A 21013-nucleotide genomic window follows, 5' to 3' on the forward strand; every position below is an offset into this window, starting at 1 on the left:
AGCAGCAGCAGAATGTCTCCAAGGTAGCAACAGCAGCAGCAGCAGAATGTCTCCAAGGTAGCAGCAGCAGCAGAATGCCTCCAAGGTAGCAGCAGCAGCAGCAGAATGTCTCCAAGGTAGCAGCAGCAGCAGAATGTCTCCAAGGTAGCAGCAGCAGCAGCAGCAACATGTCTCCAAGGTAGCAGCAGCAGCAACATGTCTCCAAGGTAGCAGCAGCAGCAGAATGCCTCCAAGGTGGCAGCAGCAGCAGCAGCAACATGTCTCCAAGGTAGCAGCAGCAGCAGCAACATGTCTCCAAGGTAGCAGCAGCAGCAACATGTCTCCAAGGTAGCAGCAGCAGCAACATGTCTCCAAGGTAGCAGCAGCAGCAACATGTCTCCAAGGTAGCAGCAGCAGCAACATGTCTCCAAGGTAGCAGCAGCAGCAACATGTCTCCAAGGTAGCAGCAGCAGCAACATGTCTCCAAGGTGGCAGGAGCAACAGCAGAATGCCCCCAAGGTGGCAGCAGCAACAGCAGAATGCCCCCAAGGTAGCAGCAGCAGCAGAATGTCTCCAAGGTAGCAGCAGCAGTAGCACAATGTCTCCAAGTTAGCAGCAGCAGAAGGATGTCTCCAAGGTAGCAGCAGCAGCAGCAGAATGTCTCCAAGGTAGCAGCAGCAGCAGCAGCAGAATGTCTCCAAGGTAGCAGCAGCAGCAGAATGTCTCCAAGGTAGCAGCAGCAGCAGCAAAATGTCTCCAAGGTAGCAGCAGAAGCAGCAGCAAAATGTCTCCAAGGTAGCAGCAGCAGCAAAATGTCTCCAAGGTAGCAGTAGCAGCAGCAGCAAAATGTCTCCAAGGTAGCAGCAGCAGCAGAATGTCTCCAAGGCGGCAGCAGCAGAACAACGTCTCTAAGGCGGCGGCAGCAGCAGAAGAACGTCTCCAAGGTGGCAGCAGCAGCAGAAGAACGTCTCCAAGCTGGCAGCAGCAGCAGAAGAATGTCTTCAAGGTGGCAGCAGCTGCAGAAGAATGTCTCCAAGGCGGCAACAGCAGCAGCAGCTGCAGAAGAATGTCTCCAAGGCGGCAACAGCAGCAGCAGCTGCAGAAGAATGTCCCCAAGGTGGCAACGGCAGCAGAAGAATGTCTCCAAGGTGGTAGCAGCAACAGAATGTCTGTCAGTGGCCAGCTGCCACAAAATCGCATGCGGCCAACTGCCTAAAGCTCAAACAGAAACAGCACGCGCTGTTAGGATAGGATTCAGCCATATTTTTCAAAACTCAGTGGCCCATATCTGACCGTTTGATAAATTCTGCTCACCTATCATTTCATGCTTGCTAGTCTGCCAAGACATTCTCTCACTTTGCCTCAGTGTGTATTGCTTTTTGAAAATTTCCACTCTTAAAGACCTTGGGATACTTTTCTTCAATAAAGGTGCTATAAAGGTACAAGTTACTGTTGTTTAATTCTGAGTAACTACACAGTAGCGTAGTGCAATCCTGCAATACGATTTGCATATTTTGATCAACTGGCTAACGGTATATCTGACTAAAAGAATGCTAATGTATATTGTTATGATCCTGGTAGTGACCGTTAACATTTAAAAATAAATTAGAGCACCACTGATTAAGTAAAAGAAATTACGCCACACGATTCCATAGTGTAAAACAAATTAATTTTACAATACAGGAACTAAAGCAAGCACGTTATCACTGTTTTAGGGAAATATTTATACTTGACCTTGAAAAGCATAATAAAACAGAATCACATATACTTCAGACTAAAATTCTCAACGGAACTCCCCTTTTTCCTTATGACTTCCCCAAAAAAATCTTTGATTTCTTTTCAAGCTCTTGAAGTTCATTCATTTGTCCTGGGACTGACCCAAAGGTATGCCATGGCTCTCAGGAATTCACTTTGCTTTTCCTCAGTGTTCCAGCTCTTCTCCGAGGTATGAAATCATAGGTATCGTTCCATTAGCTTTTGGCTATGTGATCCTTCAAATTCTCTTCAAAACCTCATGACTGTGGAATTCTCAGCTCAAACTTTGGCTTCATTGCTTTCTCCAAACTAACTGTTGGTTTTCACTATGAGGGTTACTGTAGATTAGCTCCAAGCTAGGCAAATCCTCCAGTTTCTTTCTCCCTCACAAATTCCAAACTGAGCTTGAGCCCCCACCCATATTCCGTATGGTGAATGATAAAGTTAGTATTTTCTCTACTTAAGGTGCAACTCACTAACATTTATCCCCTTTTGCACCTCCTACACAGTGAGCTGCAGGCTACAGAAGAGCAAAATTGTGGCTGCCTTCTGAGATAAACACTCAGATAAATTAAACAAAGGAACAAAAGAAAACCCTTAGTCCATCTCCATGACAACGTGGCATTCTTGGAATGTTTCAAACAGAAATGTAAATTAACTATCTTTTACCTTCAAAACCAAACCCTTTGATTCTGTGACCCATATGAATAACTCATATCTCCAATGGGTATAATTGCCCTCTCCAGACTCCTTGGTTTCATCAAAAGATCTAGAGATGGATCATCCATTGTTTTATTTTCTGACTTCCAACTGTGACCTTGCAAGATAAACACATATTACCTTGTAACTGCAATCAACCCAGGCTTGTTTGATTTGTATTTATATTAGATGCCTACCAGCTTTTTAATTAAGTATTTCCATTTATCTTACACTTAACATTTTGATTCCTAAAACATATGAATTATTAACTAGATATTCACAACAATATCTGTAGTCACAGGAGCCTATGCCTAAGCTGTAATTGGCTTATGCTGACACCATGTGGTATGGCAGGATTTATTGATCCCTATTGAAGTCTTGGTTGCTAATACTGAGTTTTTTTTCAGATTTCAATATTTATCAGTAAAAGGAAAGATTATCATCTGAAGGTACCATATTGCAATTTAATCATTTATGGAATTGCAGGGCATTCATGCAGCAAAATAGTAATACATCTTCATCATTACAATAGAACAGATAAGCCTTATTTGTATGCAGAGCCATGTTATGTAACAAGGCATTGGAGAACTTCTATAAATCTGTGGAGCGGTTTATTTTTCTATTGGTTTGTTTTAAATAAAAATAGAATACTAATTGTAATCATGTTTGACAGAAGTTGTCAAATTTTAACAGCCACTTTTGAAGGTCATGTCCCTTTCCTCCTTTCTTTGAATTAAAATTATGCAAATACAATAGAAATTATTTTGTGTCAGTTGTCATGCTTGTGTACTTGAGGATTTTGTGATTGATGATTTCACCTAGCCTAATGCATCACAAATGCATGCATGCTTGCCAAGGCATGAGTTTGCAAATCACATATTGAGAAAACTGTAGTTGCTTGAACCCCTGTTTCGTTGGCAGCATTCCCAGTGGATGGCATTATACCAGAGCAAATAACATTCAGTCATTAGCATCACAAGTAGTATATTTAAATAATGTCACTCAGGAAAATATTTTGATAGGAGTATCAGCAAGCTCTGTAGGGGAGGAAATCTATTTCATAAATTTGAGATTTCTGGAAGTCAGTCACTTTTAAAAATGCAGTTGTAATCCAGTAGAATTTCTTGAGTAAATTTCACAGGTTAAATCTGTGCCCTTTTTATTCTAAATCCTAGGGCTAGGTCGGGTTGAACAGCTTCACAGAAATAATTATGCAGAACTTAATACTCAGTGGGTGATGGCTTGTGTGGACATGCATGGAGAGCTGACTAAACTAGTGTGCTGTGTTAGATATTGGATTATTCTCCATTAGAACCCAAAATGATTTAAGGTTCTTATTTAAATTGTTTCTGGATAAGGGATGTGCCAAAGCACTGTCCTGGTCTCATGTCCTTTTTATAACTAGTCTGACCTGGAGATTTCCTCTCATGTATGTCACGCTTGTGCCATCCTCACACATCCATTGTGGCTTGTCTGCAGCCGCTCTGTGAAAGGTTCTATATATTATACCACTATAAAAGAAAGGATAAGGATAAATCAAGCAACTACAGGCCAGTCAACTTAATGTGGGGAAACTTTGAGACAATAATCTATGACAAAGTTATCTTTCACTTGTAAAAACGGATCAATCAATGACAGACAAAGTATATTCAAAGCAAATTGTGTTTGACTAATTTGACTGAGTTCATCGATGAAGTATTGGAGAAGGTTGATGAAGGTGGTGCAGTTGCTGTTTATATAGACTTTCAAAAGGTTTTGTTAAAGCACCACACAATGGGACATAGAAACATAGAAAGATTTATGGCACAGAGGAGGCCATTCATCCATGTGAGCAAAATTGAAAACCATGAGCAGTGGCGTTGTGGATACCTAAGAGGTACAAAGCGGAAAGTAGCATTATTGGGTTTTTTTCAGATTGGAGGGAAGTACACAGTGGTGATATCCAGGGGTTTGTATTGGGACCATTTTTTTGATATAAATGATCTGGACTTGGGTATACAAAGCATAATTAAAAATTTTGCAGATGACACAAAACTAAAAGGTTTGGTAACCAAAGGACAAAGATTTAAGGTAATTTGCACAAGAGCCAGTCGTGAGATAAAGAGAAATGTTTTTACACAGTGAGTTGTTGTAAGCTGGAATGCTTTGCCTGAAAGGGAGGCAGAAGCAGATTCAACTGTGAAAAAGGAATTGAATAAATGCTCGAAGGGGAAAAATTTCAAGGCTATGGGGAAAGAATAGAGGAATGGGATTAATTGGATTGCTCTTTCAAAGATCCGGCACTGACAATGAGCTGAATGGCTGCCTTCTGAACTGTAAGATTCTATAATATATGTAAATATTATAACTTCTTGCCCTGACTTTTTCCTCGCACTTTTTTTGTTATTGTAACTGTTTCTAACGTATCTATGGCAAATGAAGAATTGTTGTAATTGCTAATAAAATTACAAGGTAACCTGGTATATCAAAAGCATTAATGTGTAGCAAACAGTGAGATGGATAGTGACAGATTTTAGGAGTATGTAACTGGACTGGGGTAATGGCAGACACATGGCAGATGGAGAGTCGTTAATAGAGAAGTGTGGGAAGAAGGTTGAGGAGAGGCAATATAAATTGTCTGTTAATTCCCTGCTTCTCCAGTTGATCAAAGTATTTGGAACAGGTCAAGCATTCAGTTCAAACTTCCCGGTGATTGACATCCTGGGAATCATTTTAATGTGGTGTATATGGACCGGGATTTTCTGTTCCTGATTGCGGTGGGCGTCATGGCGGGCGCTACGTTTCGCGAGAAAGCCCAAAACCGGTTGTAATGACCATGGATCATAACCCCGAATTACTTAGACGTTTTGAACTTTTAAGTAAGACATTTTTTTTTAAAAAAAAAGGACAGGCAAAAGCTGGCTGAGATTGTAAAGTAGCACTTGCTGGAAAATTCCTACACGGACTATACTAGTCCAGAGAACTGAATGTCGCACTTAAAAAGGTGTCAAGACCTACTTCAGACTGAGACACTTCAAAGGAAAAGATGGAATGCAAAAACTGAACTGTTATCTCCTGTGGTTGCAGAGATAATGAAGGCTGATTATCTTCTCAGCAGAAACCATCTCCCGTGAGTTATATCCCAGACTGTGGATATGATTTGAGGTGAAAGAAAACAGTTTCTGGGTGAAAGACATGTTTGTTTTTTCCCCTTCAGGAATACACAAGAAAAGGGGGTAAAAGCAAACTGGCCTCTATGTGCTAGTTTTGGTGTTCCAGGACTGGTGTGCTGTGAAGGTCACAGGTGAAGAATATCAACGACGCATCCCTACACTTGCAGGTAAAAAGCTTCCTTCTCTCTGATTGCTAGAGGCAAGTCACAAGTCAGCAAAGCCACAGTCGAAAAGGAAACAGGACAACTCCTTTCAGCTAACCTGCAGAACCAAGAATCTCCAAACCCACTGCTCAACTGCCAAAGTCAGTGCTACCGAAATCATCCAACTTAACGGACACAATGTTTCGCCATCTACACCTCACAGACAAGCCAAAGACTGATTTGTATATTTTTTAAACCTTTTTTTCTGGACTCACTTCTCATTTCTAATCTGTGTGTATGTCCATTGTGTTTTTATTATTTTTTCTCGTGTTTTAGTAACTAATAAACTCATTCTTTCTTTAACTCAAGAAAGCCTGGTTAAATTGGCTCCTTTTAAAACATAAATGCATTTGGACTGGGAAAAGGTATCCATGAAGGAAGGGATCTTTTTAAAAATTAACCTTGTTGCGACCAACTGAAGAGGTTGAATAAAGAAGGGGAGCCAGTTCAACCCTCCTCACCCAGGAGCATAACAATTTGGGGTACCTCGTCTGGGATCATTACAAATTGGGGGAACCTCACTTGGGGATCGGTTGTAACAAATTTGGGGCTCGGTGCCGGAATTGTTCCCACAGACTAAATGAAAGAATTAGAGTGGGGGAAGTAAATTGTTCCTTTGACACTAATTTCTAAAGATAAAACTGCAAAAAGGCTTTCTTGAGTCTGTGCTACTAAAGTGTAGAAATGTTCACATATGATGCCAGTACTTTTCTAGGAAAATTAGGGGAAGTTACTTTTGAGGATTTAAAAGTTCTGCCCCTCGAACAATTAAAAAATTTAGCGAGACACTTAGGATTAGCATTTCGCCCGAAAGCCAGAAAACCTGAAATTTTAAAAGGGGTGGCTAACGGTCTACGGGTGGAAATTGATGAAACGGATAGAGTAACAGTAGAGAGATTAAAATTGGAGCAGCAGAAATGAGAATTTCAGGAAAGAGAAAAATAGAGAAAGAGAGAGAATTTCAGGACAGAGAGCGGGAAAGGGAAAAAGAGGAAAGGGCACAGAGAGAAGAGAGAGAGTTTCAGGACAGAGAAGGAAAGGGAGTTTGAACTAAAACAGCTCAAGCTGAGGGGTAGGAATCTTACCGTGTCCCTTGAAGACACCACCAGCTCAGACTTAAGGCCTGAGACAACCGAGTTTGCTCATTTAACCCCTAAGTTTTATGAGCAGAGGTGGAAGCCTTCTTTATCTCTTTCAAGCAGTTAGCATAGCAGTTAAAGTGACCAGTCTAACATTGGCCCTTATTACTGCAGAGTAAACTTCTGGGAAAGCTCACGAGGCCTACTCCCTCTTGGCTGAGGAAAGCGCCACTAACAACGAGGCAGAGAAAGGGCTATTTTAAGTGCGTACCAGTTAGTGCCAGAAGTGTACTATCAGAAATTCTGTACCCTCAGGAAACAAACCTGACCAGACGTACCTGGAATTTGAAAGGCTTAAGCAACGTGCTTTTGACCAGTGGGTGCGGGCACTTAAAACAGAAGCCACTTATGAAAACCTCGTGAAATAATTCTCCTTGAGGAGCTTAAAAACTCCATACCTTTTCAATAACAGCACACCTAGAGAAACAGACGGTAACAGGGGCCAGGTAGGCAGCCACACTGGCTGATGATTGAGCTGATCCGCAAACCCTTGTTCTAGAAGAGACCCTCCCCTAGTTACCCCCAGCCAACTGGAAAGGATAGAGGTGGAGGGAGTGATAGGAAACTGAACACCCATGGACGAGAGGGAAACGCTGGGAGCCCTCCTCAGGACAGAAATGGTGGTGTTGAGATGAAAAGTGAGGCCAAGAAGCCTGTGTTTTAACTGCCGAAAGGTAGGGCAACTCTGGCCAATTGCTTGAGGTTATGGGCAAAACCAGTGGGATTTATCGGGGCTCATAGCCCCCGTGCAGAGAATGGAAGCCAGTCAGAGAGCATAGCAGACCAGACTATGGTTCTGACTGCGGCTGCGAATCCCTGTAGAGGCACTCCTGAGAGTATGGATGAGGTTAAACAAACCCTTGAGAGTTACAATGATTTTGTATCTGAAAGAAGGGTGGTAGCAATTCCCCAGGCCTGCAGGGCAAGGACTCCACTGGGGAAGTGACCAGACAGGAGTGAGGGAAGGGAAGCAGTTGCAGGATGACAGCTCCACTGGGGAAGGGGCTAGACAGGAATGAAGGGAGGGATAGGCCTGGAGGCAAGGGCTCCACTGGGGAAGGGACCCAACAGGATTGAGGGAAGGAAGGGGCTGCAGGGCAAAGACTCTACTGGGGAAGGGGTTAGATGGAAGGGCTCCATTGGGGAAGGGGCCAGACAGGATTAAGAGAAGGGAAGGGGCTGCAGGGCAAGGGCTCCAATGGGGACAACGAGCGGGGAAGGTTGCATTGATGGGGGCATTAAAGGACCCCCCAATTGAATTGATAGTTCCTAAATGAGGACAGAGGCACAGCTGAGAAAGGTTAGCAGCTGTTCCATTGACATGTGATGATGTGCAACAACAATGGCAATCTCGTACTCGCTTCGGCAGCACATATACTAAAATTGGAACGGTACAGAGAAGATTAGTATGGCCCCTGCGCAAGGATGACAGGCAAATTCGTGAAGCGTTCCATATTAAAAAAAAACAATGGCAATCTCAGCCCTTTCGACCCTGCAAAGTCCTCCTTACTAACATCTGGGGGATAGTGCCAAAATTGAGAGAGCTGTCTCACAGACTAGTCAAGCAACAGCCTGACATAGTCATCCTCACAGAACCATACCTTACAGATAATGTCCCAGAGTCCATCATCACCATCCCTGGGTATGTCCTGTCCCACCAGCAGGACAGACCCAGCAGAGGTGGTGGCACAGTGTTATACATTTAGGAGGGAATTGCCCAGGGAGTCCTCAACATCGACTCTGGACCCCATGAAGTCTTATGGCATCAGGTCAAACATGGGCAAGGAAATCTGCTGATTACCAAGTACCGCCATCCCTCAGCTGATGAATCAGTGCTCCTCCATGTTGAACGCCACTTGGAGGACTGAGGGTGGCAAGGGCACAGACTGTACTCTGGGTGGGGGACTTCAATGTCCACCACCAAGAGTGGCTCTGTAGCACCACTACTGACCGAACTGGCTGAATCCTAAAGGACATAGCTGCTAAACTGGGTCTGCGGCAGGTGGTGAGGGAATCAACAAGAGGGAAAAACGTACTTGACCTCATCCTCACCAACCTACCTGCTGCAGATGCATCTGTCCATGACAGTATTGGTAGGAGTGACCACCACACAGTGGTTGTGGAGATGAAGTCCCGGCTTCATGTTGAATATACTCTCCATTGTGTTGTGTGGCACTACCACTGTGCTAAATGGGATAGATTTTGAACAGATTTAGCAACTCAAGACTGGGCATCTATGAGGTGCTGTGGGACATCAGCAGCAGCAGAATTGTACTCAAACACAACCCGTAACCTCATGGCCCAGCATATCCCTCACTCTACTATTACCATCAAGCCAGGGGATCAACCCTGGTTCAATAAAGAGTGCAGGAGGGCATGCCAGGAGCAGCACCAGGCATACCTAAAAATGAGGTGTCAACCTGGTGAAGCTATAACACAGGACTATTTTTATGCCAAACAGCAAGTGATAGACAGAGCTAAGCGATCCCACAACCAATGGATCAGATCTAAGCTCTGCAGTTCTGCTATATCCAGTCGTGAATGGTGGTAGACAATTAAACAACTCACTGGAGAAGGAGGCTCCACAAATATCCCCATCCTCAGTGAAGGGGGAGCCCAGCGAATCAGTGCAAAAGATGAGGCTGAAGCATTTGCTACAATCTTCAACCAGAAGTGCCGAGTGGATGATCCATCTCGGTCTCCTCCGGAGGTCCCCAGCATCACAGATGCCAGTCTTCAGCCAATTCGATTCACTCCACGGGATATCAAGAAATGGCTGAAAGGCACTGGATACTGCAAAGGCTATGGGTCCTGACAATATTCCAGCAATAGTACTGAAGACTTGCCATCCACCTAGCCAAGCTGTTCCAGTACAGCTACAACACTAGCATCTACCCGGCTATGTGGAAAATTGCCAGGTAGGACCTGTACTCAAGAAGCAAGACAAATCCAACCCAGCCAATTACCGCCCCATCAGTCTCCTCTCCACCATCAGTAAAATAATGAAAAGGGTCATCAACAGTGCTATCAAGCAGCACTTGCTTAGCAGACGCCCAGTTTGGGTTCCACCAGGGCCACTCGGCTCCTGATCTCATTGCAGCCTTTGTTCAAACATGGACAAAAGAGTTGAACTCCTGAGGTGAGGTGAGAGTGACTGCCCTTGACATCAAGGCCTCATTTGACCGAGTGCGGCATCAAGGAACACTAGCAAAACTGGAGTCAATGGGAATCAGGGGGAAAACTCTCCACTAGTTGGAGCCAAACCTAGCATAGAGGAAGATGGTTGTGGTTGTTGGAAGTCAGTCAACTCAGCTGCAGGACATCACTGCAGGAGTTCTTCAGGATAGTGTTCTCGGTCCAACCATCTTCAGCTGCTTCACCAATGACCTTCTTTCCATCATGAGGTCAGAAGTGCGGATGTTCGCTGATGATTGCACAATGTTCAGCACCATTCGTGACTCCTCAGATACTGAAGCAATCTATGTCAAATGCAGCAAGACCTGGACAATATCCACACTTGGGCCGACAAGTGGCAAGTAACATTCGCATCACACAAGTGTCAAGCAATGACCATCTCCAACAAGAGAGAATCTAACCATCGCCCCTTGACGTTCAATGGCATTACCATCACTGAATCCCCCACTATCAACATCCTGGGGGTTACCATTGACCAGAACCTGAACTGGACTAGCCATATAAATACTGTGGCTACAAAAGCAGGTCAGAGGCTAGGAATAGTGTAATGAGTAATCTACCTCCTGACTCCCCAAACCCTGTCCACCATCTACAAGGCACAAGTCAGGAGTGTGATGGAATACTCCCCACTTGCCTGGATGAGTGCAGCTCCCATAACACTCAAGAAGTTTGACACCATCCAGGACAAAGCAGCCTGCTTGATTAGCACCATATCCACAAACATTCACTCCCTCCACCACCAATGCACAGTAGCAGCAGTTTGTACCATCCACAAGATGCACTGCAGGAATTCACCAAGGCTCCTTCAACAGCTCCTTCCAAACCCACGACCACTACCATCTAGAAGGACAGGATCAGCAGATAGATGGGAACACCACCACCTAGAACTCCCCTCCAAGTCACTCACCATACTGACTTGGAAATATATCGCTGTTCCTTTACTGTTGCTGGGGCAAAATAGTAATAATGCCCATTCGTGCAACACTGATCCCTCAAAGTGGCAATGATTGTTCCCCTAGTTTTAACTCATCGTTTGCTGCCTTCAAATTCACCAGAGTTTTATGGAACTGCAGAACTATTGGGTGATTGGATGAGCTTGAGAACCCTCTTGGAAATGTGACTATTCACCACTGAGAGGAGAAGCCTCCAGACCTCCTAAATTAATCTCATGTACTCACTGAACATTCATCCTCATGTTTAGTCCAAACAGCACAGTCTTGGAGTGCAGGTAATGATGATCCTGGCACCTGGGCTGAAAGCAGAACATCCAGTTGCCTGGCCGAAGCTGCCACCAGTTGGTCATGTAGGGTGAGGGGGTGGGAGGGTTGGTTTGTGGTGAACGTTCATGCGCAACCCGCGCTGGGCATCATTTCAGGGGCCAGTACATTGTGGCATGCATGAAAAGGCCTTGAGCCCACAATCAGACAGAAAGTGGACCTTTGGTAATAAATGCTGTTCTCATTGATACTGCAGTGAGGAGACCATCAGGAAGATGAAGCCTGATGTTATTGCTGCCTGCATTATTGCTTATTGGCAGGAGAGAAGAATGAGAAGGAGGAGCTGCCTGGTTTGCCAAAGGAAGGAGAAGAACCCTCAAGACCAAGGAGCAGCAGGTCCTCCTTCAGACACAGAGGCTGATCCTCAGAGAATGTAATTCGTAGGTGCCTTGCTGGACCCAGGATGTATAGACATCACATATGTTACCTGTAGATGAGTGAGAACCAGTGTGGCAGATGCCTCAGTATGTCAAGGGTTCTGGGGACTCACATTTGCCACATTCTGCAGAATTTGGCACCAGGGGACTTGGAAGGCATCCATTGCCAGAAAGTATCCACCGCACTCAATTTCTACACTAGTGGCTCCTTCCACGGCTCCACTGGGGACCTGTGCAGCATCTCTCAAGTGTCCACACACAAATGCATCCAGGAGGTCACAGATGCCCTTTTGGCAAAGGCCCCCAGTTTTCAAGCCAGGACGCAAGAGCACTGAGTTCGCAGAGATTTCCAGTTTCCCACAGGTGCAGGATGCCATCGGCTACACTTATGCGGCTTTAAAAAGCTCCCTAGCAACAGGCAGTCCAGTACATTAACCAGAAAGGCTACCACTCACTCAATGTGCAGCTGGTGTGTGATCATAACAAACTTATCAAGGTGTGTGCCAGATTCCCAGGTAGCGTCCACGACACCTGAGTAGGCCTCAGACCCCTGACATCTTTGTGGGGCCACACAGGATGCAAGGTTGGCTCCTCGGGGACAAGGGTTACCCGCAAAGGATGAGATTAATGACGCCCATTCGGCGGCCTCAGACTCCTGCAGAGAGAAGGTACAATGAGGCTCATGCCACAACCCGGACATTGGTGGAACACACCATAGGAATCCTGAAAATGCGATTCCAATGCTTGGACAGATCAGGTGGCGCGCTCCAGTTCACTGCCCAGAGGGTCTCACAGCAACAGGGCTATGTGATAGTTCTGTGCGATGATGCACTGGAACTTTATGAGTGAATTTAGAGGAGTAGCTATGCTGGTGGTCATACTGGCCTATGATGGAGGAGAGTTGTCCAGGAAGATCCTCAGTGCATCTTATCATTGACCTCCTGAAATCTGCTGGCAATGAGGGCCTTGCTGTGTGCTATGCAACCTCGCACTAGAAAGTGGGGAAGACTTGGCAGGTGACAAGCTGGAGGAGCTGCACGTCTCCTTTGATGAGGAGGACACTGAAGGGAATGATAGTGATAAGATCTTGGAAGCCAAGGATGCAGGCGAAGAGGCCAATGCAAGGGCCAGACGAGGCAGGTGTGTTCATGAGGCCCTCATTGCCAGCAGATTTCAGGAGGTCGATGATGAGATGCACTGAGGATCTTCCTGGACAACTCTCCTCCATCATGGGCCAGTATGACCACCAGCATAGCTACTCCTCTAAATTCACCCATGAAGTTCCAGTGCATCATTGCACAGAACTATCACATAGCCCTGCTGCTGTGAAGGATGAGCAAGCCTCGAGGGCATGTGTCTGTGCTGAGATAAAGAGCTACCTGGAGGAGGGCATTCTGGCATCAGACATCAGAAAGTGCTGCCTCTTCACACATCCATCCAGCATCCCAGTCGCAACAGTACCTTCAAGACACAGGGTCACTTGCACAATCCTCAGTGGCCTAGTGCCTGCATGCCTTCGATCTGGCAAGGCTTCTCATGGAGATCCATCAGAACCAACACAGCCACGCACAATGTGTTACATCAATGGTGGCACAGAAACATAACACTTGAGACAAGGCAGCTGATGAAATACCACTGCTGTGACTGCACTTAAGAGATGAGTCAGCTGGTTGCGATACACTCTCCTAAATGACAGTGACACCTGGCAGTTAAAGTTAGGAATCCTGAGCTGCTTTTCTCTTAACCCTATAATGAAGTTGGAGAACCTGAGCATGACGAGGTCAGACACTTGGCTGTCTGATATTGAGATGCCTCCTCTTACCCACAACCCACAACCGGCTAGCCTTGGCCCTTGCGAAGTCCAACATAGTTAGAGAACATGAAGCCCTCAAGGGTGTGCACCATTGCTAATGAGGAGCACTGTTCTGCTTCATCTTACACTTGCTCCTATCCCTTTGCACCCCTCCACCTTGTCTGTAGCAACTATCTGTAATTCCAGATCATGCCTCAAGGTTGTTTTGGCCTCCAGAAATCACCATTTGGAAGAGCATCTGTAACCTCCTGGAGTGTCAAGACGATGGGACTCATACCAACTTTGTGACCATACCCTTCTCCCCGCAATTGTTTTAATTACAGGGTGAGAAAAGTTTAAGGTTGGACGTCTTAACGCCTGCACACAAATGTGCCATTGCTTCGTCACCTTCAGGTGGCAAGGTTGTCCCAGTTTTTGCTGAGCTCAGCAAATTGGCACTGGGAACATCCAAAACCTGTTTGGCTGAGGGCAGTGTACATGAGCTCTGAGTATAGGCTCATATCATTATAACCCTGCCAAGAGACAGGGACAGATGTAGTTGGGTGGTATATGAGCTTTCTCCATGCGTTGGCATGTCACTCCTTAAACACCACGCTTTCACCTGTCAAGAATGCAGACGAGATAGGGGCACACCCTTGCCTCAGTCATTCAGAGCCAAGAATGCACATGACGGGACCCTAACAGGCATGGGAACGAGGTTCATTTCACAAGCACACTTAACATAAAGGTGCAGGCATTACTGATTTGGAGCATTATGTTGGAACGGGACTCTTATTGTGGTGAAATGGTAGCACACTACACAGAAGAGAGGCCCAGAATAGAGACCATTGCCATTAGTGGGTGCAGGAACCAAGATATCAGATGTAATTAACAGTAACACAGCTCATAATAAGAAGGAGGCATAGACAAGAGGAGATATGAAATGATTGTGAGTCTATTTATATTTGAGAACATTACATACATGTGGTTAACACATGTGCCAACGTTGTGCAACTACAGCTTCTTCACTTTTCTTACCCTGCTGCTACATCTTGGTTCTCCCCTGACATCCACAGCAGAGGTGGAGGCAAGCCTGCTGACTGCTACGCCCTGTTGTCTGTGGTGACCTTGGCGAGCATCTTCTGGAGGACCAAGACCTGGTGGGCCCTAGCCTGCTTTGGGTGTCCTGCTGTGGGGCAGGTGTACCCTCCTCAGCCTGTGGAGCTGATCGGGTCACAGGAAGAGGGGATTTGGATTGGCCGGACGTTCCCAGAGTCACCTGGGCGTGTGGCCCCGGGGTGGTGAGCTGCTGGTCCTCCTCCCTTGGATGGCCAAGGGCCCCTGGCTGACTACTTGAGAAGAAGGGGCAGCTGGAGTGAGCTCGAGGTGCCCTGCGCTGATACTGATGGATGCCACCAATGGTTACAGCGATGGAGTGCAATTCCTGCAGCGATGCAAGACTGATGTTCTAGACCAAGGTCTCCACGGCGGCCTCCAACCTGCCAGTGTTGACCTCGATACATTGGCATGCCAGCGCTATCACTCCAGACTGAAGGCGGACGGACTCCTCCATCATGCATTGCAATCTGAGGTGTGCAGCTGACATCCCTTCTTGATGTTCCCGTGCTTGTCTTTGCATCTCCAGCAACTGATTTAGGACTGAGTCTGTAGGCTTGTCATTGGACTCGGACTCTGCAGAATCGTGGCCTGCAGCAGTCCTCCAAGTCCCTGTGACCTCTGATGTTCCTGTCTCCGCCTGCTGCGGAGTTGATGGTGCGCTGAGCTCACCAGATTGTGACCCTGAGGCTACTCTAGAACAAGGTTCCAAAGACATGTGTGTCTCTGAGCTGGTGGAGAGTGTGGTGAGTGCTGTGATGGGTCTTCAAAGGTGCTGTCCTCAGGTTCCTCATCCAAGATGTCGGGGCTTGAGTTGAAGGCCTGGCTTGTGAATGCCCTCGGCAGCTTCCCAGAGGTGCCTATGAAAGAAAGGAGAGACTTTTAGTGCATGGCAGGTGACTCTGAAACAAGAGAACCCACTCACAGTATGGTTGTCTGCTGGGTGTTTTAGTGCAAGATCCTCACTTGTGTATGCGCTGCCAACCTTACTGTCAATGCAGGCACGGTCTATCCCCTTTGTGGCCAGCTCTATGGCTCTATTCTCGAAGTTTATGAGAACCTTGATCTCGGGAACTCCACGCCCGGTTTGGGACCTCCTTATCATGAGCCAGATTGTCCCTCATGAAGACAGATGGAGTGAATGTGAGCAAGTCACATGTGAGGGCAGATGATAAGGATGCCTGGCATGTGTGGGTGGCGAGTGGAACCCTGGACAGAGTTAGGATGCAAACTTCAGAGGAGATGAGGCCAGATGGAGATGTGAGGGTGTGTGAGAGCGAGTGTTGATGTCCCTTGAGGTGGCAGTGAGTGAGATTCTTGTGAATGTTGTAATGGGCATTTTTTAAATTCATTCACGGGATGTGGGCTTCGCTGGCTGGGCCAGAATTTATTGCCCATCCATAATTGCCCTTGAGAAGGTGGTGGTGAGCTGCCTACTTGAAATGCTGCAGTCCATGTGATGCAGGCACACCCACAGTGCTGTTAGGGAGGGAGTTCCAGGATTTTGACCCAGCGACAGTGAAGGAATGGCGTTATATTTCCAAGTCAGAATGGTGAGTGACTTGGAGGGGAACTTCCAGGTGGTGGTGTTCCCACCTGTCTGCTGCACTTGTCCTTCTAGATGGTAGTGGTTGTGGGTTTGGAAGGTGCTGTCCAAGAAGCCTTGGTGAATTCCTGGGGTGCATCTTGTAGACGGTACACACTGCTGCGTCGGTAGTGGAGAAAGTGAATGTTTGTGGATGTGGTGCCAATCAAGCGGGCTGCTTTGTCCTGGACAGTGTCTAGCTTCTTGAGTGTTGCAGGAGCTGCACTTATCCAGGCAAGCGGGGAGTATTCCATCACGCTCCTGACTTGTGCCTTGTAGATGGTGGACAGGCTTTGGGGAGTCAGGAGGTAGGTTACTCATTACACTATTCCTAGCCTCTGACCTGCTTTTGTAGCCACAGTATTTATATGGCTAGTCCAGTTCAGTTTCTGATCAATGGTAACCCCCAGGATGTTGATAGTGGGGGATTCAGTGATGGTAATGCCATTGAACGTTAAAGGGCGATGGTTAGATTCTATCTTGTTGGAGATGTTCATTGCCTGGCACTTTTGTGGCACGAATGTTACTTGCCTCTTGTCAGCCCAATCCTGGATATTGTCCAGGTCTTGCTGCATTTGGACATGGACTGCTTCAGTATCTGAGAAGTCACGAATGGTGTTGAACATTGTGCAATCATCAGCGAACATCCCCACTTCTGACTTTATGAAGAAAGGAAGGTCATTGATGAAGCAACTGAAGATGGTTGGACTGAGGACACCACGCTGAGGAGCTCCTGCAGTGATGTCCTGGAGCTGAGGTGACTGACCTCCAACAACCACAACCATCTTCCTTTGTGCTAGGTTTGACTCCAACCAACGGAGAGTTTTCCCCCTGATTCCTATTTACTCCAGTTTTGCTAGGGCTCCTTGATGCCGCACTCGGTCAAATGCTGCCTTGGTGTCAAGGGCAGTCACTCTCACCTCACCTCAGGAGTTCAGCTCTTTTGTCCATGTTTGAATGAAGGCTGTAATGAGGTCAGGCCCTGACGGAACCTAAACTGGGTGTCAGTGAACAGGTTATCAAGTGCCAGTTGATAGCACTGTTGATGACCCCTTCCATTACTTTACTGATGATGGAGAGTAGATTGATGGGGCAGTAATTGGCCAGGTTGGATTTGTCCTGCTTTTTGTGTACTGGACATATCTGGCAATTTTCCACATAGCCGGGTAGATGCCAGTGTTGTAGCTGTACTGGAACAGCTTGGCTAGGGGCATGGCAAGTCCTGGAGCACAAGTCTTAAGTACTATTGCCGGAATATTGTCAGGCCCCAAAACCTTTGCAGTATCCAGTGCCTTCAGCCGTTTCTTGAAATAATGAGGAGTGAATCAAATTGGCTGAAGACTGGCATCTGTGATGCTGGGGACCTCCAGAGGAATGTGTGAGTTAAAAATGATGAAATGGTTCACTTTCCCTGACGGAACGGATGAGATCGTTCATCTTCTTCCTGCACTGGTGGCTGACCTCTTCTGCAGGGCATTTGCACTGACCACCGCTGCGACCGCCTCCCATCCAGATTGGTCACCTTGGTGGAATGGCTGCGGTCAGAGCTGGGGTAGAGGACATCACAGCAGGCCTCGACTGCGTTCAACAGGTGCTCCAGTGTGGCATTACTGAATTTGGGCACAGCACGCATTCTGCCTTTGGGAGCCATGTCTTCACTGGAGCTGCTACAGAGAGTGCAAATGCTGTGCAGGGGCGCCGTTTAAATAGGGCGCGCAGAGTTAGGGAGCGCTAAGGTCACGGCGGGGCAGGCGAATCAGATGCAGCCCGCCAGCTGAACAGCATGTTCCCTGTGGATGAATAATTGACCAACTGCAATTCAGACAATTCGCCGCAAAAAGCTGCATTGCGCCCGGTGGGCGGAACGCCGTTTTTCCTGCCCGCTCACAGGCTTTGTGCATTTCAGGGAAAATCCTGGCCATGGTCTTCAACACAGATGCAGTTATCAATCAATCAGATTTTTGAGAGCAGCTGTGCCATAGTATTTTTTTTGCACAAAATCTCATGTTATAAACCACTGTATTTAAAATGGGTAAAAGAACAGTATTCAGTACAAGCACCGTAATAGTAATAAAAACTTTCATCAATCTTCCAAAAAAGCAAAACTCAAAAAACATGCATTTCTTTTGCTAATGATCAAAATTAGGTTGATCCTCAAAATATAGATGCTTACTTATTTCACGGTACTCATTACATATGGAGGTAAGAATTGGACTTTGCTATGCCTGATACCAGATAAGCTTGTGATATCTGCTAGCAATTACAACAATTCTTCATTTTGTCATAAATCTTTAGAAACTGTTACAACAATAAGAAGTATTGTGTAGAAAAAGTCAGGAAGAGAAGTAATAATTATCTTCTCCATGATTTACAAGAGCTCATTTACTGTGTAACAAGGGGTGAAAAAGAACATATTTGTCTTTGGTGGTCCCGCAAGCACCTGCCTCATAACCAGATGGTAATGTGATTTGAACCTTGTGTGTTCTTTCACTCCAGCTTGTTTCTCACTCTTGGAAACACATTTTGCTTCTTGACAACTGTCTGTGAAGCTATTTCCTAAAGTGAGTCACTGTCTTTAGGAGTTGAGGGGTGAGAGGGAGAAATTGGTTATAAGTATTCTTTCTTAAAAAAAACACTTTTAACAATCAAGTAAACTTTTGAAAGTATTTGCATTTAAATCATGGAAACGACTTCCATAGTTCCATAGAATGCCTTTAGTATTCGTGACAGTCTATGTTTCTCCATGACTGATTTCAATTCACTTTCAGACACATGTTACTTCTTTGCAATATGCCCTACAGTTAAAGTACAGAATTAAATAGGATCATAACTCTGATTAAAATATCAAACTCTGAGTCTTTTATGCTGAGCTAGGGTATTGGTAGCTGTTGTCAAGCCACTGCTGTACAAACTGGCTACATATGGGACAGGGACTAGATGTAATGTTAACCAAAATATTTAATGAAAAGTAAAATCAATTATGAAAACCTGCAAACTCTGCTCTCTCTAATGGCTTTCACATAGAAAGCGCTTTGGTATGTTTTATTATGTCAAAGTCAGTGTATAGTAAATTTTCAGCTTAAAATGATGAACATGTGCTCCTGGAATGCATAGCAGTGCTGCAAGGGATAATCTCCCCTTATGCATGTGATGCACCAATTCCTATTTTGGTGCATTCAGTTATAACAAGTTGCATAATTGAGTTTCAGTTTCATTGTTCCAAAGTTGAAAGCAAGGAAACTCAAAAGCCTGAACTTGACCAGCCCCTGGGTAGCGGGCACAGAATCACAGAATCGTTACAGTCCGAAGGAGGCCATTCGGCCCATCGAGTCTGCACGGTCTCTCTGAAAAAGCATTCTACCTAGTCCCACTCCCCTGTCTTAACCCCGTAACTTTTCACATTCTTTCTTTTCAGCTGGTCCAATTCCCTTTTGAGCACCTCGATTGAACCTGCCTCCACCAGCCTCTCAGGAAGTTTGTTCCAGACGCCAACCACTCTTTGGGTGAAAATAATTTTCCTCACATCTGTTTACTCCTTTTGCCAATTATTTTGAATCTGTGCCCTCTAGTTCTTGATGCTCTCTTGAGTGGGAACAGTTTCTCACTATTTATCCTGTTCATACCCCTCAGGATCTTGGAAAGCTCTATCAAGTCTCTTCTCAGGCTTCTTTTCTCCAAGGAAAACAGTCCCAACCTCTCCAGTCTATCCTCATAACTACCGTTCTTTATCCCTGGGATCATTCTTGTGAACCTCCTCTGCTCTCTTCACATTTCTTCCTGAAGTACGGCACCCAGAACTGGACGCAGTACTCCAGATGAGGCGTAACTAGTCTTATACGTTCAACATGACCTCCTTACTCGTGTACTAAGTGCCCCTATTAATAAAGCCTAAGATACTATATGCTTTATTAACTGCTCTCTCAACATGCCCTGCCATCCTTAATGATCTATGTACATATACACCGAGGTCCCTCTGTTCCTGCACCTTCTTTACAGTCTCTCCCTTTATTTTATACTGTCTCGTTATATTCTTCCTGTCAAAGTGAATCACCTCTCACTTCTCTGCATTGAACTTCATCTGCCACTTGTCTAGCCAGTCTACTACATATCTATATCCTTTTGAAGTTCAAAACTATCCTCATCACAGTTGACAATGTTTCCAATCTTCATATCATCTGCAAATTTTGAAATCATGCCCTGCACACCACAGCCTAGGTTATTAATATTTATCAGGAAGAGCAAGGGTCCCAACACTGACCCCTAGAGAACTTGACTACAAACCTTCTCCCAACCTGAAAAGCAACCATTTATCACTAATCCCACTAATCCCGTCACTCAGTCCATTTCTTATCCAGATGCCTACTTTCCCTTTTATTCCATGAGCTAGAACTTTGCTCACAAGTCTGTTGTGTGGCACTGTCTCAAATGCCTTTTGAAAATCCATATACACCACATCAACAGTGTTTCCCTTATTAACCTTCTCTGTTAGCTCCTCAAAAAACTCCAGCAAGTTAGTTAAACATGATTTTCCCTTGATGAATCCATGCTGATTTTCCTTAATTATCCTGCACTTGTCTAAGTGACTATTGATTTTGTCCCAAGCTATAGTTTCCCGAAGTTTCCCTACCACTGAAGTCAAACTGATTGGTCTGTAGTTGCCCACTTTATCCTTGTACCCCTTTTTTTAGCAAGGGTGTAACATTCACAATTCTCCAGTCTTTTGGCACTTCCCTGTGTCTAAAGA

The 21013-nt window shown here is 45.6% G+C and overlaps 1 protein-coding gene and 1 non-coding gene across 2 annotated transcripts in view; both read left to right on the forward strand.

Moving 5' to 3' along the window:
• stxbp5l (syntaxin binding protein 5L) overlaps positions 1-21013 on the forward strand; it is a 578167-nt gene that overhangs the window by 194478 nt on the left and 362676 nt on the right. The window lies entirely within an intron of this gene.
• LOC144692078 (U6 spliceosomal RNA) lies at positions 8281-8387 on the forward strand. Its single transcript, XR_013579263.1, has one exon. It is a non-coding gene; the product is annotated as a U6 spliceosomal RNA (small nuclear RNA).

The sequence above is a fragment of the Cetorhinus maximus genome, chromosome 16 (assembly GCF_964194155.1).
Source record: "Cetorhinus maximus chromosome 16, sCetMax3.hap1.1, whole genome shotgun sequence".
Lineage (NCBI taxonomy): Eukaryota > Metazoa > Chordata > Chondrichthyes > Lamniformes > Cetorhinidae > Cetorhinus > Cetorhinus maximus.